The sequence below is a fragment of the Stenella coeruleoalba genome (assembly GCF_951394435.1).
Source record: "Stenella coeruleoalba genome assembly, chromosome: 14".
Lineage (NCBI taxonomy): Eukaryota > Metazoa > Chordata > Mammalia > Artiodactyla > Delphinidae > Stenella > Stenella coeruleoalba.
This window is the reverse complement of record NC_137160.1, coordinates 59,935,330-59,960,235: the sequence shown is the minus strand read 5'-3', so window position 1 is coordinate 59,960,235 and position 24,906 is coordinate 59,935,330. Positions and strand designations below refer to the sequence as shown.

General features: G+C 43.9%; 1 protein-coding gene across 4 annotated transcripts in view; it reads right to left on the bottom strand.

The window, feature by feature from the left end:
* RALBP1 (ralA binding protein 1) overlaps window positions 1-15,188 on the bottom strand; it is a 47,658-nt gene extending 32,470 nt beyond the window's left edge. For 3 of the 4 annotated variants that reach the window (XR_013831392.1, XR_013831393.1, XM_079943126.1), the window contains exon 1: window positions 15,035-15,188. The gene's annotated coding sequence lies outside the window, so the exon portion shown is untranslated. The remainder of the gene's footprint in view (window positions 1-15,034) is intronic. The other variant, XM_079943127.1, reaches the window with a different exon arrangement.
* Between the last annotated feature and the right edge of the window lie 9,718 nt (window positions 15,189-24,906).

Here is a 24,906-nt window from a genome sequence, read left to right as displayed (position 1 = left end):
AAGGTTACTTCTGCAATATCTAACAAAAACTATTAAAAGTATACAGCAAAAACCATACATCTGGAATTTTACTGTAGAACCCCCCAAAATTATAACGTTGAAATGAAATTTTTCACATAAAAAGAACAGTTATGACAGTTATAACTGAGGTAAAGCCAAAAAAAAAAGTGTCATAAAACTAGACTCAAACTTAATAATTGCTTAAAAACATCCACTCCTCCAAAGAACTAGGATATGCATTGTTCTTAAAATAGTCTTTTCTGCTCATGCACCACTATTAATCAGCACACATAATAATAATCACTCACCCATGCAAAGGGACAAAACAATATAAGTAGGAAAGACAGATTGCTAAATTAAAGTCTCCTGAAATGAGCTTTTGAGAATAACTCCAATGATTTATTAAACTTGATAATTCAACACAGAAAAAGGCCTCGTCCAGAAAACCCATAGCTTGCTTAACTAGCTCACAAGTTAAGCAAATCCAGTATTTATAAACTTTCTTTATTAAATACCAGGCTGTAAGTCACTGGAAGCAGCTTTTCCTCATTTTTACGGTTTTTAAAAATAATCTGTAAATTAAGTCTCTAACCCAAATCTCTACAAGGGAATCCAAACACTGATTCATTAGTACCTCACATACTGAATACTAACCAGCATTAACCTACCATCTGGGAATGTCCAACTTTGTAAGCAGTATTTGCACGCCCAGTACGTTCTTATTCTTCAAATTTTCTCAGAATTAAAGGACAAGAGTGTCCAGATCACAAGGGACCGCCCCACACCATACATGAAGAGACCCACGCCAAAGCACATCATGAGGTTTTGGGGTACAGAGGACAGAAGGATGATCCTGAAAGACTCCTGCAGGCAGGGAAGAGGGCAAGCAACTTACATACAAAGGATCACGATCAACTTGTCAACAAGAACACTGGAAACTTAAAGACAATAAAGGAATATCTTCAAACCTCTGACAAGACAGCTAGTTCCAAGAACCATTCAAGTGCACAGGTAGAATAAAGACGTTCCAGACACACAGTGGCAAGGACTGTACTACCCCCGTACACTTGTTCAAGAATCCTGATGCCCTGAAATGAGACCCTGATGGGCAGCAAGGAACCCCATGAAAAGCAGGCCTGTGATCAGCTAGTGACACAGTCCCTGTGACCCAGGGGAAGAAGGACTCCAAGGACAAAGGGAGTCACAGACATCTGACTGCGGAAAAGAAGAGTAAGACCTGGTAAAGAACCGCTGGAGCTTTTGGAATATATCTGTCATGAGAACAGAGTAAAAAGCAAATAAAAATAAGAGATAACCATTAACTCTAAGAAAAAGGAAAAGGTAGATGAGAAAATGAAATTGTAGTCTACTGCCTGGCTCAGGGTTACACAGTATTTGTGTGATCATCACCATGAAAACGATGGGTGCTGACAGAATCAAACACCGTGCAGGGCAGGATGATGCTGGGGGGCTGGGGGCAGGGGGCCCGGCGAAGGTCTGAGACACCCAAATCCTCATCTACCCTAACACCTAGGTTAACACAAGACATCCAAAACTGCTATCTTCAAAAACAGCAGCTTAAGGATATTATTTAGATAAAGGAAATAAACACCAAAAAAAAATAGCTGAAAGGAAAAAACTAAGACCGAGAGGGGTGCAGGAGCGAGGCGGGGAATAGTGCAAGTCTTTAAACTGGGCTGGGGGTCCCCAAGACCACCCGCAGGGTCGGCAATTCTCTAGATGGACTCACATAAGTCAGCACACAGTCATGCTCACGGCTGCGATTTATTACAGAGAAAGAACACAAAGCAAAAAAACAAAGGAAAAGGCACAAGGAACCAGGCACACGCTCCCAGGAGTCCCCGGGCAGTGGAGTCACAGGGACACGTGTGAAGCACCGTGTGCTGGGCAGCTCCTCACTCACAGCCTGAGGTCCCCGTGGAGCCCGGTCACACTGGTGTTCTCCGCCGGACGGGTACCGAAATCCCAGACTGCCAGAAAGACGGCAGGTGTTCCGCGTAAACCACACTGTTTTACAAACCACTGAGGCCCAGTAAGCTGCTCTTCTCATTTAGAGACAGTTTTATATGCTCTAGGGAACAGGTATACAAAGAGAAATCCCCATCAAGGGATTTTTCTTAAAACATGAATATTACTGTCCAAGAAAAAAATGTTAAGTTTATAAACTGAGGTGAGACAAATAATCCTTCAGACGAGGCAGATAAGGTTTAGAGGGTTTCCTATCATTCACGGTGAAATCCTCGCCATGCAAATATGTGCGAGGTTTATGGCGTGTGCCCCGTGATGCAGACCAGTATACACAGTTACAGGACTGAGTAATTTCTCATGCACACTCCCACAGACCAACTGTCAGCCCATTAGGCTGTTACATAATTAGTCCTTTCAAATCTTCCAGCATTTGCTTAGGTCTATACTTCAGTAGAGATTTTACTCTTGGGTTACTGTTTCTTTTCTGTACTCTCCTTATAGATCATCAAATTTAATCTTTATTTTAGTTTCTCCCCTACCCCCAGGGGCTTATCCAAACAAATAAACTTTCAATTAGCACCTCACATGCCACTCACAGAAATTCACTGAATGACATAGTGATTTAATGTTTTCCACTCAACATTCTCAGTGTCACTGATTAAAACAATATGCCTGAGATAAGATATGTGTGTAAAATCAGTTTAAAAGATGTGAAATTCCGAAGTTCATCATAATGAATACGAACGTATGAATGTCTTTTTAAGGCTGACAATAACTTTTACATGACTGATAAGAAAACAGAAAAATTCACAAGTTATTTTAGGACACTGATATAATGCAAAATGTAAAAATCAATGTCCAGATGAAACAGAAATCTAAAGGGCACAGATTATGTCCATTATTTAAGTGAACGTTCAAACTCTGAGGATCAGAATGCCAGGTGCTGGAAAATGAGCAGCCAAAACATACAGGATCTAGCAGCCAGAAATAATCCCACCTTCTGCCTGGGATGAAAGGCTGCAGAGGACACAATCCAGTTCTACATACAGCTCTCCAAATCAAAGAGTATGTATATGTATTAAGTATGGGGAGAAAAGTCCACATTGCCTTTACACAAAATCAAAGGTACTATCATCAGCAGTCACTCTAATTCAGAGGACAAAAAAAAAGTTTTCTTATAAAAAAAACAATAAATATCATTTGGTATTATCAGTAAAACAGCACATTTTTAAAGTAATGATATATCCTTTGGCTGGGGGGGAGGGTGGTGTCTTTCCTGCCACATTTCATAATCACAAAATCTATTCTCAAGTAAATAGTAAATTAGAAGTTAACTTGGGGCCGGGGGAGACCAACAAACGTTATTTAATAATTTTTAAAATGCACACCATTGGTTACAACAGAAACTGGGTAAAAGTATCTAGTCCATGGTTCCCAGTGTGCGGAGGCACCCAGAGCACTGTAAGCAAACTCATCCTGGCCACGGGGAGCTTACATTTGAAGGAAACAGAGCGGTATTCAACATCTGCCAGACACTGTACAAACTACCAGCTAAAAGAAGTTCAGTTTCAACATTAGACTGTGCACATTCCTTTCAACAGCATACCTCTGTGAAGCTGGGTTTTCTGGGGTAGCTATGATTTAAAGAAAAAAAAAATGGGGGACTTCCTTGGTGGCGCAGTGGTTAAGAATCCACGGGTTCGAGCCCTGGTCTGGGAAGATCCCCACATGCCACAAAGCAACTAAGCCCGTGCACCACAACTACTGAGCCTGCACTCTAAAGCCCAAGGGCCACAACTACTGAGCCCGTGTGCCACAATTACTGAAGCCCACGCGCCTAGAGCCTGTGCTCTGCAACGAGAAGCCACCGCAATGAGAAGCCCACGCACCACAACAAAGAGTAGCCCCCGCTTACCACAACTAGAGAAAGCCCACATGCAGCAACGAAGACACAATGCAGCCAAAAATAAATAAATAAATTTATTTTTTTAAAAAATCAACATGGAACAAGAAATAAGGGGTGGTGCTGTCCAATCTGATTGCAAAGTATTATAAGCTGTGTGGTGTCCAATAGGCACACACAGACCACTAATTTTAGTTATTTAAGAGTGAAATAATTTATTTTCTCTTTCAGCTATCGTGTACTATTTTTTCAAATGGTTACTAAATTGCCAAGCCATAAATACGAATTTAGTTGTGTGGGCCTAACAACATAATTCAGCATACTATTAAGCATTTCCATTAGGCTGACACCAGGTCTAAGAACAAGATATGTATAAGATGAGGCTGAAATATCGTGTCACAAAAGAAAGACGTTATGAAAGATGCTTGGAATCAAGACAAAAGGACTCAGAAGTCAACTAGAAGAAGCTTCCACTGGCCAAAGATGGGACTATATTAGTGCCAATAAAATTAATAACTGCCATGAAATAAAGTATCAAGTATATTTAAATCCATGAGTTCATAATGATACTCAAAAATAAAATTCAGGCTTCCCTGGTGGCACAGTGGTTGAGAGTCCGCCTGCCGATGCAGGGGACACGGGTTCGTGCCCCAGTCTGGGAAGATCCCACATGCTGCGGAGCGGCTGGGCCTGTGAGCCATGGCCGCTGAGCCTGCGCGTCCGGAGCCTGTGCTCCGCAACGGGAGATGCCACAACAGTGAGAGGCCCACTTACCACAAAAAAAAAAAACTAAAATAAAATAAAATAAAATTCATTGGTCACTTTGGAGGATGCTAGAGAACCATGTAATTATTTGGAATAACTGGTAAATGGGGGGGGAAGCATTTATTTTATCCTGAATCTGCTATACAAAGTGTTGTTCAGTGAAGTTTCTTTCTATCAAAATCTTCCATCTAATAAAGAAAGAAATAAAAGACTGTCACCACTTAATAAGCAATTTAAAAATAGATACTGGCAATGATCAATGACTGCTAATAACACAGACAAAAAAGAGAGAAAATCACACCAGCCTCGCAAAAATAAACTAATGAAAACTTAATCTGATTAAGCCTCAAAATCTGGGGATATGCAATTTAGTTTCTTTAGTTAATACCAAAGAAAAAGAGAGGGGAAGGAGGAAGAGTGGGGGGATGAACTTAAAACTTAAGAGACTTAAGACCAAAAATGAGAAGACAAGCCACAGACTGTGAGAAAATATTTGTAAAAGATATACCTGATACAGGACTATTACCCAAAATGCACAAAGAACTCTTATAACTCAACAATAAGAAAACAAGCTAATTGAAGACACCTCACCAAAAAAAGATATACAAATGACAAATACACATATGAAAAGATGCTCCATATCATATATCACTGGGGAATTACAAACTAAAACAACAATGAACGTGACTAAAATAAATCTAGATTTTTAAAAAATTGTTAAAAAAAATTTTTTTGTAACTATGTGTGGTGACAGATGTTAACTAGGCTTATTGTGGTGATCATTTCACAATATATACAAATATCAAATAATTATGTTGCACACCTGAAACTAATATAATGTTACATGTCAATTATACCTCAAATTTTTTAAAAAATGACCTTAAGAAAGAAATAAGATACCACTATAGATCTACTGGAATGGCCAAAATTCAAAACGCTGACAACAGCAAGCACTGGCGAGGATGTGGCGCAACAGGAACTCTTATCAGTGCTGGTGGGAATGCAGAACGGTGCAGTCACTTAGGAAGACAGTTTGGCAGTTTCTTACAAAACTAAATATACTCCTTCCATACAATTCAGCAATCATGTCCTTGGTATTTGCCCAAGGAGTTGAGAACTTATGTCCTTACAAAAACCTGCACATGGATGTTGACAGCAGCTAACTTACAGAAGTATGTTTATTCATAACTGCCAAAACTTGGAAGCAACCGAGATGTCCTTTGGTAGGTAAATGGATAAATAAATAAAACTGTGCTAGAAGCCAAACAATGGAATATTATTCCGCACTAAAAAGAAATGAGCTCTCGAGCCATGAAAAGACATGGAGGAAACTTAAATGCCTATCACTAAGTAAAAGAAGCCAGTCTGAAAAGACTCCATAACAGATGATTCCAATTGCATGACATTCTGGAAAAAGCAAAACTATGGAGAGAACAAAAACATCAATGGTTGCTAAGGGGTGGGGGAGGAGGGGGAGAGAAGGATGAACAGGCAGAGCACAGAAGATTTTTAGGGCAGTGAAAATACTGTATGATACCACAGTGATGGATACATGTTGTTATAAATCTGTCCAAACCCATAGAGTGTACACCAAGAGTGAACTGTAATGTAAACTATGGCCTTTGGGTGGCAATGCATGTCAATGTCAGGTCCTCACTTGTAACAAACGTCCCATCTGGTGGGGGATGCTGATAACGGGAGAGGCTGTGCACGTGTGAGGCTGGGGGCATATGGGAAATCTCTGTACCTTCCTCTTAATTTTGCTGTGACCCCAAAACTGCTCTAAAAAAATAAAGTCTGAATTTAAAAAAAAAGTAACCTGAGGAAGCAAAATCTGATGTCATAATATGCTCATTTTCTTAAAATGCTAAGTTTAGTTGAAAAATGTAGCATGGTATCTGCTGCTTTTTAATTGCTTGTTACCATTCTAGGGGGATAACAAAATGGACTTCAGTGAGCTTTTTCTTCATTTTTATATTCACACTTTCTTCTCCCATAGTTTTCCACAGAAAGTCAAAGTTCTTTTTTTTTTTTTGGCCATGCCACGCGGCTTGCGAGTCTCAGTTCCCCCACCAGGGACTGAACCCGGGCCATGGCAGTGAGAGCCTGGAATCCTAACCACTAGGCCACCAGGAAACTCCCTAGAAAGTCAAAGTTCTTGATTCGCTATTTCTACTTTGGAAGGAACAACTGAAAATTGCTAACATCTTAAAATTACAGCTTCAATTTATGAGTTTTCCTTTAAAAGCTTTCTTCCCAGTGGGGGGGGGGAGGGGAGCTTTCTTCCCTCATCTCCCTCTCCCTCCTTTTTCTCAAGAGTAGTTACTTATCCAAATATATTTATCTAAAGGCACCTATCACTGGCAGGTTGGCGAAAGAGCTTATTCATAAAAAGATTAAGGAGAAAGTCCCAATCACACAAAAACACTGTTTTTATAACTGAAAAACATACCTCATTTTTAAACAATGGCAATGGCATGCACTTTTATTCTCAACCTGTCACAATATCTGGCTTTCAATTTGTAGTGCTTTTGAATTAATTTAACCTTCAATTGAGAATGAAGGGTCATGCTTCATTACATCAAGGTATCAGCTCTGAAGCAATTCCAAATGAGTTCTACTAGCATTTTTGTTTTTAGTTACCTTTTAGGCAAAAGCTTCATATTTAAATATCTGTACAACGTTTCAAGGTGATCAGTTTGAAGTTTGAAGGGCTTCACTCAAACTGATCAAATGTAAAGAAACAGGCCTAGTGCCTGGTAGATAGTAAGCACTCAACAAATAAATGCCTTGTTCCACAATTTACATCATGACTGTTTAGAAGAGAATGTATACATGTTTACACATTCTTTGCCTGTATGTGTATAAAACACCTCTGGAAGAATATACAAGAAAATATTAAGGTGTGGTCTCTTCAGTGGTATCTTTAATGGCTGAGGAAAACACAATCATATTATTTCCATCTCACCCAGGCCCCCATTCCTCAGTAAAGAAACTGGGAGATACCCTGATGGAGAGAGAATACAGTAAACAGGAAGTAATACAGCACAGTCGTAGGCTTGAGTAAGTACCATCACCCTTCATAAGCTGGGCTTCCTTATCTGTAAATACTGACATCTACCTGGCATGGCACTGCCAAGACTAAACAAAATGGTATTCCTGGTACTCAGTAAGTAGCAATAATAATTATTAATCAATATTTAACTTTGCTATTAACTATACAAAACATTATAAAAATATCTGGACAAAACTTGAGATTTTATAAACTATATCCTCCCCCACCCCATAAAAGTGTGAAAAAGGAAGAGTTTTACTGCTTTTTCCTTCCTTGACCCCCATTTTAAAAGACCTTCGCAAAATCGTAAGCACATTTTAAAAAACACCATAAACAAATGTAAGAAGCCAAGAAGAAACTTAGAGAAAAAATACTGGCACTAGACATGACAAATAGTTTTCAAAATTAATTTTTAAAAAAGAAAAACGGTTGAGGATTTGAACATGAAGCACACAAATACTTTTAAAATGAAAAAACAGGGAATTTAAAAGATGCTCTTTTTTACCCACCAATTTTCTAAAGATGAACAAGTTTGATACCCAACAATGGGAGGGTGTGAAGAAAGAGACACGTTCACACGCTACTGGTAAAAGTGTAAACTGTTACATTTAGAAGGACAATTTAGCAACACCTACCAAAAATTAATATTCTGACCTAGCAATTCACTGTTAAAACCTTAGCTCCCCTTCCCTGGTGGCGCAGTGGTTGAGAGTCTGCCTGCCAGTGCAGGGGACACAGGTTCGAGCCCTGGTCTGGGAGGATGCCACATGCTGCAGAGCAACTGGGCCCGTGAGCCACAACTACTGAGCCTGTGCTCCGCAACAAGAGAGGCCGCGACAGTGAGAGGCCGGCGCACCGCGATGAAGAGTGGCCCCCGCTCGCCGCAACTAAAGAAAACCCTCACACAGAAACGAAGACCCAACACAGCCAAAAATAAATAAATAAATAAAATTTTTTAAAAAAACCTTAGCCCCCAAATACACAAAAGTAAGCAAAGCACTGATTATGATAGCCAAAAAACCTTTATTATGTTACATCTCTACAAGCACCTCAAAGTCCTTAGGAAAAAAGCAAAGAACACAGAAAGAGAAAATACTAACCCAACTATATGCTGTCCACAAAAAATTCACTTGAACTATAGTGACAGAGGCAGCCTAAAAATAAATGGAGTACTAAATAAACAGATGGAGTTATGTAAAACGACAGCTTAAGAACTCCAAAAGTTCACCCCTCCATAAAAGCACCTAAACTTGGTCAGAATCAACTTTTTCACAACACTGGAAACTAAGCAAAAGCTTGCAGCAATCCAGGGAGCACTTATTCAAGAAAAACAGCTGAATCTTCCTTAAGAACATAGAACTTTGTGGTATTTAACTTTCTCTAGTCCTATCCTGGGCTTCCCAGATCAGTGGCACCCTTGAAACTAACAGCCCACATTCTCAGCACTGGTTCAGCAGAACAAACCTCATTTGCAAACAAACTGAAATTATTATTCCAGGCTCCCTGGAAGACCTACCTGCTGAAAAGGCTTGCTTTATCTCACCTAAATGCTGCTAACTCAGAACCACCACCACCACCACCACCACCACCCCCGGGGTAAGGCCACTAGGGGGCTGGCAGAGGTTTTAGCTGCTACCACCTGAAGCATCAGGTAACAGCTGGGGCAAACACTAGGACCAAAACCTTGAGAGGTGTTTTGGGGAACAAGGACCTTGAAAAGCTTCAACAAATTCCTGGAAATCTAGGAGAAACGTGTGCGCGCAGGGCTATGTACATGCTCAGGAGTTTTGCCAGACGAAGAATTCTTGGTTAGCAGTTTTTTCCTTTCAATACCTTGACTATGTTATCCCACTGCCTTCTGGCTTCTACCGTTTCTCATGAGAGGGCAGCTGATAATGATATTGAGAATCCCCTGTATGTGATGAGTCATTTCTCTCTTGCTACTTTGAAAATTCTCTCCTTGTCTTTGTCCTTAAACTAGTTGATGTGTCTCCGGTGGATCTCACTGAGTTTATCCTACCTGAGAAAGCCCTCCACCCTCACCTCTGGATGACCTTGACCTCTGTACAAACAGGAAATGAAAGCTAAGACAGAGTTGTAACGTGGTTGAGTACTGAAGGTACACCCCCAAGAGATGCACAGCACCCCTCTGAAAATATCGGGAGATGTTTTTGGTACTAAATGTTTAAGGAAATCTCTGTCCAATCATTAGCTGAAGCCTCTGTTCTGTTAGCTTACTGGTCAGCTAACGACTGGTCATTAGCTGCCAAAAGAATAAAACAGGAATAAATGTAACGAAGGAGGTGAAAGAGGCATACACTGCTAACTACAAAACACTGCTGAGAGAAATTAAAGTAGACCTAAATAAACCCCTTTTTAACAGATTGAAAGATTCAGTATCATTAAGACAACAATGTATTGCTGTAACTCAAAGTGATCTATAGATTCACGGCAAAATTTCAACAGCCTTTTTTGCAGAAATGGAAATCTGATCCTCAGTTTAATATGGAATTGCAACAGGCCCTGAATAGCCACAAAAAAATAACGAAGGAGAACAAAGTTAGAAGACTCATACTTCCTGATTTCAAAAGGTACTACAAAACTAGCATAACCAAAGCAACGTGGTACTGGCATTAGGATAAATATATTGACCTATACAGTCGATCTGAAGAGTCTAGAAATAAACCCAAACATCTACGGTCCATTGATTTTCAACAAGGGTGTCAAGACTATTCAATGGGGAAAGAATGGTCACTTCAACAGATGGGAATGGGATAATTAGATTTCCACACACAAAAAATGGACCCAATCTCAGACCATATACAAAAATTCACTCAAAATGAATCAACATCGAAATATAAGAACTAAAACCTAAACTAAGGTTTTAGAACTAAGAACTAAATATAAGAATAAAACTCCTAGAAGAAAGCATAGTGTAAATCTGCAAGCCCTTGGATCTGGCAATGGATTCTTAGATATGATAACAAAATCATGAGTAACAAAAAAAATAAATTGTACTTCATCAAAATTTAAAACCTTTGCCTTGGGCATTAACAAGAAAGTAAAAAGACTACCCAGAGAATGGAAGAAAGTATTTGCATATCATATATACTGATAAGGGTCCAGCATCCAGGATATGTAAAGGAACATTTACAACTCAACAACAAGAAGATGAACAACAAATGTTAAAATAGGCAAAGGACTTGAATAACTATTTCTCCAAAGAAGATATACAAATGGCCAATAAGCACATGAAAAGATATTCAACACCATCAGCCACCAGGGAAACTCAGATCAAACCCACAATGAGATACCAATTCACACCTACCAGTATAGCTAAAATTTTAAAAACCAGAAAATAACAAGTGTTGGTGAGGATATGGAGAAATCAGAGTCCTTACTCTGGACAGTGAAATGGTGCAGCTGCTTTGGGAAACAGTTTGGCAGTTCCTCATACTGTTCAATATAAAAGTCACCACATGACCCGGCAATTCTACTCCTCGGTATATACCCAGGAACAATGAAAACATATTTCTACACGAAAACTTGCACATTCACACTAGGAATATTCATAATAGCCACAAAGTAAATAACAACTTAAATGTTCATCAATGGATGAACAGATAAACAAAATGTGGTATGACCAAGACAGTGGAATATTACTCAGCAATAAAAAGGCATGGAGTACTGACACCTGCTACAATATAGACGGACCTTGAAAACATGATGCTGAGTAAAGAAAGTCGGTCACAAATGATTACATACATGATTCCATGTACATGAAATGTCCAGAATAGGCAAAACCACAGAAACAGAAAGTAGATAACTGGTTGCTAGTGAGTGGAAGCAGGGGGAATGGTGAATGGCTGACAATGAAGAAGAGGGGTAATGAAAAGGTTCTAAAACTGATCGTAGAGGTGGTTGCACAACTCTGAACACACGAAAAACCACTGAATTGTTGTGCACTTTAAAAGGATCAATTTTATGTTATATGAATATCTCAATAAAGCTGTTATAAGAAAAGCAGGCTCAAGTCTTTGCCAAGTTAAAACTCCCTTCTTAACCCTTTATTACCCTCTGCTAACACTTCTTTCTATTCTTCCCTTCACAGCTAAGATTTGTTTATTCTTGAAATAACCTACATTTGCTTTCTCCACTCTCTGACCTCCCATTAACTCAACTCAAACTTAGCTCCCTCCCCAAATGGTAGCATTAAGTAGGATGCTAAGAAACTGCTCTCACTTAGTTATCAAATTCAACAGACTCCTAAAAATCCATGTTTCACTCGAGTTCTCAAAGCATTTGAAATACAGCTTCCTTTATTCTTATTTTTTCTGGAGAGGCAGTTGTGAAGTATAGCTTCCTTTTGAAATGATCCCATTTGGGCTTCTACAACATCTCCTCATGATTTCTCAGCGTTTCTCAACACATAGGAATTTCCCTTTCCAGTTCTTCTCTCTGGCTTCAAATGCTATTGCCCTCCATCGCCTATTTCCAGGACCATTCTCCATCAGTAAACTCTTCCTATGCCGTGTTACCTAAATCAAAGGCTTCAGGAACCACCTATAAGATAGCTTGATGACTCTCCTATCAAGACCTTTCTCTTGTGCTCCAAACCCACACACAAGCACTTCTACCTGGATGTTTTACAGATAACTCCTATGCAGTGTATCCAAAAGCTAAAATACTGTTCCTCCCCAGATTTGCTCCTCTTCCTGAATTCCCTGTCTCAGCATACTTTACCGTTTGTTGTCTATTCAATCACCTAAGTTAAAATCCAAGTCATCTTATCCTACTATTTCTCTCTCACTCCCCAAATCCAAGTGTCACTGAACTCTATTAATTCGGCCTCCTAAATATTTGTGCTATTAACTTATTCCTCTGCATCTCCACTGATTCTACCTTAGTTTAGGCCCTTACCTGTCACCTCAATTATTACAAAAACTCCTCACCAGTCTTCCTGCATCCTCCTTGTTGTCCCTCCATCCCTTCTGAAATCTATACTCTACAATAACCAGCATGGTCTTTCTAAAATGAAAACCTTATCATGACTCTTTCCTGGTGAAAATCCATAAGCTCTCTTATTATCTAAAGGAAAAGCCCTCGAGAATCCTCAGAATAGCACAAAGTACTTGAGGACTGATCTGTGCACCCTTATCGTATGCTACTTACCCTGTAAGCCCAATCCTACAGCTGCAGAGAACAACTTCCCGTTCTTGCGATGCTCTCTCTCCTCCTGTCCAACTTTCCCTTGGCCTTCCTTTCCTTTCCCAAGATTTCTGCCTCAGTCATGCCTAAACCTTCTTCGGGTTCAAGGACATAAAGTATAAAGCACCTAATACAATGCTTGACACACAGCAAGGAGTTACAATGGGTTGAGAGGCTTAGACCTCTTCTTCATCCTGTCTCAGTGACTCTTGTCTGCTTCGAGGTTAGGCTGACTTACATCACCTGTCTACAAGACTACTCCTAATTTGGTCTCTGCCTACGTCCCCAGTTTCACATCTTGCCACCACCCTCGGCCCTCATCAGCCGCACCTGCAGATCCTACAACTCACTCTGTTCGGACTCCCGCGCTCTTCTCACACTGCTCCTCCCGCCTAAATGCCCATCCTTTCTAAGCCTGTATACTCACTGCTCTCATCCTCTCCCATACGCTTTTCCTGACCACTGCCCCTTGCTCAGTCTCTCCTCCTCTTCCCTCAAGACACAGACCACTGCCTCCTTTGAACACCCACTGCACTCTCCGTCCTTCCTCCGCTCAAAGCAACCTTAAAAACATATTGTACTTGCGGAAGTTCAAGTAAGTGAGAAAGTCTTACCACCCTGAAGGCAGGGGCACTGCCTCATGCATCTGTAAGTCTCCACAGTACCTGCTGCACAGAAATTACACTAAATGACCTGCATTTTCCCTTTTTCCCTCTACATATACTAACCTAAGTTCCTATCAGACATTTTCGTTCAAAAAAGAAAGAACATACTTTTGCGTTACATTCTGGGCCCAACCTCTCCTTGCCAAGCAAACACCTGTACAAATTAAAGTTAATATGCACTTTCTGATACCACTTCTGTTTTTTCTAAAGTAGGGGAGAAATGGTCCCTGGAAGATCTAAAATGAGAAATACTATTTTAAAGAGACAGTAAATTATGTCGCATAGCTTCAAGATACTCTGTTTAAAAGAATTATTTCCCAACGGTCACTGTTAAACTAGCCCACCTCGCTTACATCTATGGGTCACTTTGAAAAGTGGAAACCCTTCTACTAACTTCCTTCCTACCTCTACTACTTGCCAATACAGTTTACAGCAATCACTCATTCTCAGGAAGATACTCAGAAAGGAATTATCAAGTCACCAAGATAATTCGGAAGGCAGAAAGTGAAGTTACCTTTCTCATTCCCAGACCCACTTATTCATTTAGAAGCGCTGCCTCCGTGGCCAGCAAACCACAGGTGGGCCTGTTCCTCATCATCGCTACTTGAATATTCTGTGAACTACCGCCCAGCATGATGGACTGCCACCCAAAGTACTGCAGCGCGGGGACAAGCCCGCTCCACCCAACTTGAGTGAAAGCTCTCCTAATGAGGCTCGTCGGTGTGTTAACTCAGCGTCCAAACGACGGTATTTGCACCTGCACGTTCAAAACTCGAGTTAACATTTTAATTATTTTCAAGCATTCGATCAGGCCTTAGAGGAAAGATGCTCTGCTTGCTCAAGACGGAGGCTCTGGAGTCATGAATCCCCAAACCTGAAGCAGCATAAGGACTTCAGGTAAGGCTGAGGTGTGGGATATCTGGCGAAACCTGTTTCACTCTCACAACGATAAACACACACACACACGCACCCAGCTGACCTCCATAAGAGCCTTTGGGCGCCAGCCCGCTTGACAAGGAGTTGTGAAAAGAATTCCCAACTCGGCTCTGCCGATGCCCTCGCAGCACCCAGGAGCCCTGCCGCTTCCACGAGCCCTCCCTCCTCACCGGGCGCGCACCGGAGACCCGTCAGCATCCCGGCCGCGATTATGTAAAAGACCGAGTCCCTCTCCCCCGTCCGAGGCCCGGGCCCCGGGTAGGGCCCGGCTCCCCACCCTCCCCGCCCAGACCCAAGAGCCGCGACCAGCGAGCAGGAGAAACGGGCAGGGCGGGCCGGAGCCGTGGACAAGCCGCCAGAACCAGCCGCCCCCGGCAGCCACGCCCCCGCCCAGCCGCCCCGCGAGAGCCCGGCCCCGCAACCGCCTGACAGACGCCACGAGAAGGCGCGCGGACGGCTTCGGACAGCGGGGCCCCGCCGCGACCCCCACCCGCCCCGCCGCCCGCCACTGACCTGCGCCGCCGCCTCGCGACCGCCCGCCGCCGCGGCCGCCTTCTGCGCTGCGCCCCCGGCCGGCCTCGGGCGCCCCATTCCCACCCCGCCCCAGCCTCCGCCTGTTTACAATGATTGGGACAGAACCGGGCGAGCCGGCCCAGAGCGCACGCGCACTCCCTCCTCCCGCTGCACCCTGCTTCCCGGGTCCTCCTCTCGGCGCTGACGGCCGGGGCCGTCCAGGGCCGGCGCCCTGTGCCCCCGCGCGGGGCATGCTGGGATGGGTAGTCCTCGGAAACCCAGCGCCCAGTCCGCAGGCGGCCCTCCGCCGGGAGCCGCACTACAACACCCAGGAAGCATGGCGCCTGCCCGGCCGAGGGGCCAACTGGGGAGACCCGGGAGCGCGCGAGAGAACGCGCCGCGCCAGAGCTCCGCCGGCGCCTGCGCAGTTTCTGGGGGCCGGGAGGACGCGCGCTTACCCGCGCGAGCTCCGCGAGGACCGTTGGGGGCAGAGGCGGTCGAGGTCCGGAGAAGGGCAGACGTAGTCCTGTCCACGCTTCGGGCAGCCTGTTCCCCAGCTACGGAGGCGCAGACCTTCTGCACCGCGGGCTTCAGCCCTAACCAGTTAAACCGGCCCGGAGGCCGGCCCAGCCGCCGCTGGGTGGGGCTCTCCGTGGCCCGGGCTGGGAGGGGAGTCTGGCTTGGGGTGGGGACTTTTGCTGGGGGCTTGGATGCAGGAAGCGCCGTGGGCTTCCGAGGAGAAACTTGTCTAGAACTCTGTATCGGGACTGGCCTCAGCGTTCCTAAAATGGGTGTCGACGAGGACCTCCCTTGGTCCTTGCGGCGCAGCGGGGTCCCCACCATGTACCGAGGAGGTCCTGAATCAGAGCCGCCCTCTGCACGGTCAGCTTGCAGACAGAATTGGATCTAGAGGAAGATGGAAATGACCGCATTTCCTCCGGAAATCCTTCACAAAGGCTTCAAGAATTGTCCTGCTAATGCATGGCTGGAAATCAGGGATCTTTTTACGTGTCTTGTCTCATAAAGTTTGGCAGTTTTATTAGGGGGATGATAAGACTGGGGATGGATGGGCCTTCCCAATCACTTCCATTCCTGCGTGCGATACTCTCTTTACAACTTCATTACATGTTTAGACTGACCTCTACTCCATCCTGCCCAGTTCCTCCCAAAGCAGCCTGCCTCCAGTCTGACAATAGATCTCTCCCTTGTACCCTGCATTTCTTACTCGGTCAAGTTCAGCCCCCTCTGCCTGACATTCAAGAAGAGCCCATAATTAGGTACCAAGATGGTCTGTGTGTGGTAGCCATTGTTTTCTGACTTTTTGAAAAGTTTTCTTATTGCCCCTCTGGCAACAGAACGGTGTCCTCTGACCACTGGGATGGGCATGTTACCTTGCCAGGTACAATACCCTGCCTCTGGCAACAATGATTGGGCCAAGGGATGGGCACTGACCCATGTTGGGCACTATTGAGCCCTTGCTGGAAATTGCTACATGGACACAGAAAAGGGAGAGAAGATAGCGTTTTACTGTGGTAACTGCTGATGGCCATGTTATTCACAACGTAAAGAGGGCTTTCTGCAGCAGCAATGAATGAGGCCAAAACGGGAGTGTGGGGTTGGGGAAAGGAGGGGGAGAGAATCCGGGAGTTGGCAGCATGAAGACTGGCTTCAGCCTCAGAGGCCATGGTTTGTATAGCTCTTTTAAAGTGCTTTGAGGATGTGAACCTAGCTGGGTAAGCCAATGCAATTATTTATTATTTAGGGCTAATTTGTGTTGCCTAACACAAATTTGTTGGTTGCCTCCTGAGGTTCATTCCTCCCATTTAAGCTATGCAGCATAATCGTTCCCTCTGGTGGCTGAGCCTTTCCGGGATGGTCCTGTAACCCAATCAGAACCAATGAGACCCACCGAGACTTGGGTTGGGCCTTCTAGTAAACTGCAGCATCCTTGCTCTTCTGGTATGGTGTAAATTTATGAGGTCTGGAAAGGTGGCAACTGTTTTGCTCCTACAAGAAGAAAGCCTGAACAGACAGGGTTTAGGAGAAAGGCACCAAAAGAGGCTGAAGACGAAGTCAGTACTGTCAAATGTGCACTAAGAAGAAGAACCTTGCGTTTGTTGCATCATTAGAGCTGCACTGTCAAACCTCACCTGTCTGACCTGTCCTGTAGACGATCCTATAGACTGTTTAGAATTGTGAGCCATAAATTTCCTGTATTGTTTAAATAAGTTTTATTGGGGGGTTTTCTGTATCTCAAAATTCTAAAAGTCATAACTAATTCAGTTGGATTTCTTTTACTAAATGTTGAAAGGTCCTGACTAATACAGGTTCCTACTTAAAGAGAAACTGTGGAAAAGACTTTCAGCGCTGGTTATATGACACAGTCAACAATTCCTCTGCACACAAAGATAGTATAAATAAAATTGGACAAAATTGTCAAACACAACCGATTGTTTCAGGGCATTGGAAGTCAAACACAATTTGAGAAACATCTATTCTTGAAAACTGCTAAAAATTCTAGTAGGAACTGTAGATGTCTGTGAACTTCTCGCCTGAGGCTGCTTCTTTCCTGCCCTGTTGCCCCAGAACTATAGTTTTACTAGTGTAGTTTTAACTAGTGTAGGTGGGGCTAGCCAAGAAAACGAGTAGCTTTGCTGCTGGAGGGGGTGGACTTGATTTGTGGTGGGAGGTCAAACACCATGGCTTTGACAGCTGAAGGGAATATTATAATAGTGCATCTGCTATGGAAGACAGCATGGTGGTTCCTCAAAATATTAAACACAGAATTACCATTTGCTCCAGCAATTCCCCTTCTGAGTATATACTCAACTGAAATCAGAGACTCAGAGATATTTGTACATCCATGTTTATAGCAGCATTATTTGCAATAGCCTAAAGGTGGAAGCAACCCAAGTATCCATTGATGGATGATTGGGTAAATAAAACGTACTATATACATACAATGGAATATTATATAGCCTTTTAAAAGAAAGAATTTCTAACACATGTAAAACAAATCATGAGAATAGAAAGGAGAAAATGACAGTTGCAATTGGAGATTTAAAATTCCTCTTAGCAATTGATAGAACAAGACAAAGTCAACAAGGGTATAGAAAACCTGAATTACACTAGCAACCAACTTGAAATATTTGACAACTATAGAAAACCATCCAACAACATCAGAATACACATTCTTTTCAAGCACAAATGAAACATTGTCCAGAATAGATCATATGGTAGGCCACAAAACAAGTGTCTGAAAATTTTAAAAGGATTGAGAACATACAAAATATGTCTCCTACAATGGAATTAAATTAGACATCAACGACAGAAAGAAATCTGAGAAATTCCCAAATATTTGGAAATTAACACATTTTTAAATAACCGATGGGCCAAAGAAGAAATCCCAGGGAAAATTAGAAAATATCTAAAACTGAATGAAAAGAAAAATGTCAGATTTAAGGGAGGCAGCTAAAGCCGTGCTTAGAAGGAAATTAATGTCATTTTAAAAACTTACACTAGAAGGAAGACAATCTAAACTTCCAACTTACATTCCCACAAAAGCTTGCTCAAGAAAGTAGCAAAAGAGGAGTGAATCAAACCTAAATTAAGTAGAAGTAAGGAAATAGTGACGATCAGAATAGAAATCAATGAGTTAAAAAAAAAGAAAAGAGAGGGACTTTCCTGGTGGCACAGGGGTTAAGAATCCACCTGCCAGTGCAGGGTACACAGGTTTGAGCCCTGCTCCAGGAAGATCCCACATGCTGCAGAGCAACTAAGCCCATGTGCCACAACTACTGAGCCTCAATATTAAAGAAACAAGCAACCCAATCCAAAAATGGGCAGAAGACCTAAACAGACATTTCTCCAAAGAAGATATACAGGTTGCCAACAAACACATGAAAAGATGCTCAACAGCACTAATCATTAGAGAAATGCAAGTCAAAACTACAATGAGGTATCACCTCACACCAGTCAGAATGGCCATCATCAAAAAATCTACAAACAGTAAATGCTGGAGAGGGTGTGGAGAAAAGGGAACCCTCCTACACCATTGGTGGGAATGTAAATTGGTGCAGCCACTATAGAAAACAGTATGGAGGTTCCTTAAAAAACTAAAAGTAGAGTTGCCATATGATCTACCAATCCCACTCCTGGGCATACATCTAGACAAAACTATAATTCAAAAAGATACATGCACCCCTATTTCACAGCAGCACTATTTACAATAGCCAAGACATGGAAACAACCTAAATGTCCATCAACAGATGAATGGATAAAGAAGATGTGGTGTATATATACAGTGGAATACTACTCAGCCATAAAAAAGAATGAAATAATGCCATTTGCAGCTACATGAATGGACTTAGAGATTATCATACTAAGTAAATCAGAAGGTCAAATACTGGGACTTCCCTGGTGGCGCAGTGGTTAAGAATCCGCCTGCCAATGCAGGTGACACGGATTCAAGCCCTGGTCCAGGAAGATCCCACATGCCACGGAGCAACTAAGCTTGTGCACCACAACTACTGAGCCTGTGCTCTAGAGCCTGCAAGCCACAACTACTGAGCCTGCGCACCACAACTACTGAAGCCCGCATGCCTAGAGCCTGTGCTCCGCAACAAGAGAAGCCACCGCAATGAGAAGCTCAAGCACCGCAACTAAGAGTAGACCCCGCTCACTGCAACTATCTTCTAACAGACTGAATCCCTGCAACCCTCAGTTGGGAAGCGCTGCCCTGCGGCAATGAATCTGGTTTGTTAAGTCGCTGCTGTGACGTCATCCAGGACTCAGCCAGGAGTGGGAGGTGCTCTAGAATTTTCAGGTCTCCCTCTTCCTCCAGTCAGTTCCTCCATCTCAGACTCCATGGGCTGAGCCATTCACGTGGGTCCTTTGTTACCCCCACGTGGGTGAGAATCTGGAAATACAATTTTACAATTTAAAAATGACATCGGTATTTTTTGTCAATCGAACTACACTTGGTGAAATCCCTTCTGCACTAACTTGAGGAAGAATCAGACCTCGAGTCCGCATTTCCGGCTCATGGGTCTCCCCTGGTGTCTCAGCAGTTGTTAGAGCGATGAAAGCTGAGGTGCGGGGGTGGGGGGATGGGGGGATAGGGGGAGCGGGCAGAGCTGCCCCGGAGAAGCTCCAAGCCAGAGGCAGGACCTCAGATGCACATCCGCTCCGGCCCTGCCTGACCCCACCCACATTTGTCGTGTTGTCCATTTTAGTAACTTACACCAGCTAACTAGGAAGGAGATTCTGTGCCGTTCTTATGAAAAACAAACCACCAGTTAGCATTACATTTGAGGTTGTTTGAAAGTTCTGTGAAAGAAAAGCCCAACCGTGATCTTGGGACAATTAATTTTAAGACACGTGATTTCAAAGGCTATAATTATATTTCAAGAATATTGCTGATCACCAACATTTGAAATATGCTTTTGCTCCCCCTTTCACAAAGATCATTTTGACATGTTTGCATCTGGGAATTTCTTTCTTGGCAACACTTGTAAAAGCATTGAACTGGGTAAAACTGACATTCTAAACATTCTAAGTCTGTCCTTGATTCTTTCAGAAAAGAGAATAAGGAATAAAAGGGAAGGGAAGGCCATTTAACATCATTAAAACGTCGTCAAAGGTTTGACAGGCTTGTGCTATGGAAAACCTAAAACAAAACGGAAGTAGTTTCAAAAGGATGAATTTGGGGATTTTCCATAACTTTCCCCACCTCCTTTGCAGAGATGTAGAAGCTGAGGCCAAGTGATATTAGGGGACCCCGTCCAACCCCAGGACACAGCCTGGTTAATAGCAATGCTCCTTCTGGACAGGTCACCACACATCCAGTCCAGGTAGGAGGCCCCACCAGTCTCTCTGCAGATCATTTTCATCACCTGCCTCCTAATTCTAAATCATCACCATTTAGATCATCACTATCATCTAAATCAGCAGCAGCAGCAGCAACAGAAAGAGCACAAACAGCCACCTTCTAATTTTAAAAGTATGTTTGTTGGGCTTCCCTGGTGGCACAGTGGTTGAGAATCCACCTGCCAATGCAGTGGACATTGGTTTGATCCCTGGTCCGGGAAGATCCCACATGCCGTGGAGCAACTAAGCCCGTGAGCTACGACTATGGAGACTGCGCTGTAGAACCCATGAGCCACAACTACTGAGCCTGCGTGCCACAACTACTGAAGGCATGCGCCTAGAGCCCATGCTCCGCAACAAGAGAAGCCACCACGAGAATCCCACGCAACACGAGAGTAGCCCCCATTCACTGCAACTAGAGAAAGCCCGCACGCAGCAATGAAGACCCAACTCAGCCAAAAATAAATAAATAAAATAAATTTATAAAAATAAATAAATAAAAGTATGTTTGTTAAAAAGAGTGAGACGGCTCTACATATGCTGACATGGAATACTGTAATGTATTCAGTGCAAAAAGCAAGCCACAGAGAAGTAAATTCAATATGAGTCCATTCTTTTTTTAAAAAAGATGTGTGTGTATATGCATGGTTTAAAAAAAATAAATGGAATCTCACACACACAAATGTCAGCTTATAAAAACAACAGGCCCAAAATGGAGTCACTTATGCTAAGCCCCATGTCACCAAACCAAGACATAACTTAATTAAAGGATTGACTCTCCCAGGAATGGAATCTTAATATATAAATAGACACTATACATTGCATGTTTACTCCTATTTTCAAAAAGAAAAAGTGAATAAAAATGATTTAAAAAAATCAGGGGGGCTTCCCTGGTGGCGCAGTGGTTGAGAGTCCGCCTGCCGATGCAGGGGATACGGGTTCATGCCCCGGTCCGGGAAGATCCCACATGCCGCGGAGCGGCTGGGCCCGTGAGCCATGGCCGCTGAGCCTGCGCGTCCGGAGCCTGTGCTCCGCAACGGGAGAGGCCACAACAGTTAGAGGCCCACGTACCGCAAAAAAAAAAAAAAAAAATCAGGGGACTTCCCTGGTGGCGCAGTGGTTAAGAATCCGCCTGCCAATGCAGTGGACACAGGTTCGAGCCCTGGTCCAGGAAGATCCCACAAGCCATGGAGCAACTAAGCCCGTGCGTCACAACTACTTAGCCTGCGCTCGAGAGCCCGTGCTCCGCAACCAGAAGCCACCACAATGAGAAGCCAGTGCACTGCAACGAAGAGTAGCCCCTGCTCGCTGCAGCTAGAGAAAGCCCGCGCGCAGCAACAAAGACCCAACACAGCCAAAAATAAATAAATAAATAGATAGCTAGTGGGAAGCAGCCGCACAGCACAGGGAGATTAGCTCGGTGCTTTGTGACCACCTAGAGGGGTGGGATAGGGAGGGTGGGAGGGAAGGAGACGCAAGAGGGAAGAGATATGGGAGCGTATGTATATGTATGGCTGATTCACTTTGTTGTGGAGCAGAGACTAACACACCATTGTAGGGCAACTGTGCTCCAATGTAGATGTTAAAAAAAAAATAATAATAATGACCTATATGGGAAAAGAATCTGAAAAAGAGTGGATATATGTATATGTATAACTGATTCACTTTGCTGTACACCTGAAACTAACACAACATTATTAATCAACTATACTCCAATAAAAATAAAAATAAATAAATTTATTTTTAAAAAAATCAGGAATGGCTTAGGTAGGTGGGTGACCTGCCTTGTAGACCCCTGCCATCTGTCACCTAAGGGAAAGTGATCAACCCACTTTCGCACCATGGATAACCTCCTTGTCCTGCTCCCTTCTGCCTCGAAAAGTCTCTCATTTTTTACAGCTCCTCGGAACTCCTTTGTATCTGCTAGATTCAGGAATCGTTGAATAAAGCCAACAGATCTTTCAAATTTACTCAAATGCACTTTGGTTTTTAACCAAATCCACAGAGGACTTCGTGGAGGGTGCCTTCCTCCCTCCCTCCATCCAGGGGAGCTCAGGCCCCATGCTGCCCTCCACTCTGTGAGGTCCTCCCTGAGCCCCCAAGGCTGCCCTGGGGCTGCCATGGAGCCGCCTGCAGGCCCAGTGAGGGGGGCCCCTGGGGATCTCCCCAGCCCACCACCCATGGGGGGTGTAGGATGGACACAATCAGAGGAGGAAGTTAGACACAAATTCCCCTGAATTTGAAAAGGCTGATCCCAATGAGGGGGCTGTTCTCTGGGAGGACCATAGGTGCCCCCAACTTCGTCTAAGGGGACACCCCTCAGATGCTCCTCACCTGCCCCAAAGTTTCCATCTTCCGGCCCCTCCACTAGAACCGCATCCCCATTGCCTGCCTTCTCTGAACTGCCCCTCCACTGCTCAGCAGGGCTGAGGTCCCCCTTCTCTTCCTGAGGGTCTACCGGACCCCTTTCCTTTGTAAAATCGCACCTCCTTCTCCACTCTGGGAAGTGCTCCAGAATCAAATTCTTTTGGGTTTTGTGATCTTGGTGAGTGAGGAGGGGGAAGGCAGGACCAGTCTTCCTAGGAGTGGAGGGGGTACTGGGGGGTCCTGTCTGTCAAATGTACAAATACTCTGAGAGACTCGGGATGTAAGGGAGGGAGTGGGAGGGGGTAAGAGCGTGCGAAGGGCTTTAACTTTTCACTCCGTGTGTTTCCATATTGTTGCTTTTTTTTTTAAACAACGAACATGAATTCATGTTTCACTTGCGTAATTACAAAGATGAAACAGAGGGGCTTCCCTGGTGGCGCAGTGGTTGAGAGTCCACCTGCCGATGCAGGGGATACGGGTTCGTGCCCCGGTCCGGGAAGATCCCACATGCCGCGGAGCGGCTGGGCCCGTGAGCCATGGCCGCTGAGCCTGCGCGTCCGGAGCCTGTGCTCCGCAATGGAAGAGGCCACAACAGTGAGAGGCCTGCATACCAGAAAAAAAAAAAAAAAAAGATGAAACAGAGGTTCAGCCTGTCCTCGACAGTGTGCCCTGCTGATCCTCAGGCATTGATTTTTCCAAGTTTGAGGAAAAAACTTTTAAGTTTTAGGTAGCACCGAGAGACTGTACACATTTTATCAAATCTAATTCTGTCACCACTTGAGCATTTTCAAGACTGCAGTGATACTTGGTCTTAAGGAAGGGTTTCCCATAGAACATCAAACAAGGGCTCAATCGGAGCTTGCTTTTAAGGGGCTGATCTGACCCTCAGCAGAGCAGCTGGTCAGTCCGTATCCCAAGTTATGTTGGTTTCTTGGTCCACTTTGGTGACTATCTTTTTCAAGGTATGATCCATTGCTGCAGTCTTTCCTGTAGACTGAGGTCTCCAGGAAGCATGAGCTTCCACTGATTTCCGAGGGCCCGAGACACGCCTTGAGTCACCTTGGCTTTGAAAGCTCCTCTGCTGTCACTTTGAATTGAAAGAGGCAACCCAAAACAAGGGGTCATTTCTCTGAGTAAGGCCTTTGTTCCCTAGGAAGGTTTCTCTGTCCTGCGTGGAGAAGCTTCACCCCATCCTGTGAAGGTATCACAAACACCAGCAAATATCTACAATGTCCCCCGGCCCCTGGTATAACAGTGAAGTCTATTTACCAATCGTCTCCTGGTTCTGTCTCTCAGGTTTGCACCTCTTTTATCATCGGGGGTGGCCCGGTTTTAAGATTGTTTCTGGTGCAGATCAGGCAATTTTGTGTTACCTTTTGGATGGTCCTTTGCATTTGTGGAGCAATAATAAACTTGCACAGCTCATGAGCGGTTGCATTCCTCCCATGTTGGGTTCCTTGATGCAGACCCCTAGTAATTCTTTCCCTTAAATGCTTGGGCCTCTGTGGTTGTTCGGTACTGATGACCATCTAAATCTCATGAAGTTAGAGTCAGCATGAAACCCCCCTGCGTCTGCTCTCTCTGGATGCTAAGCCTTAAACAGGGAGAGGTCCACACCTGAGATGAGTGCTAGGGCC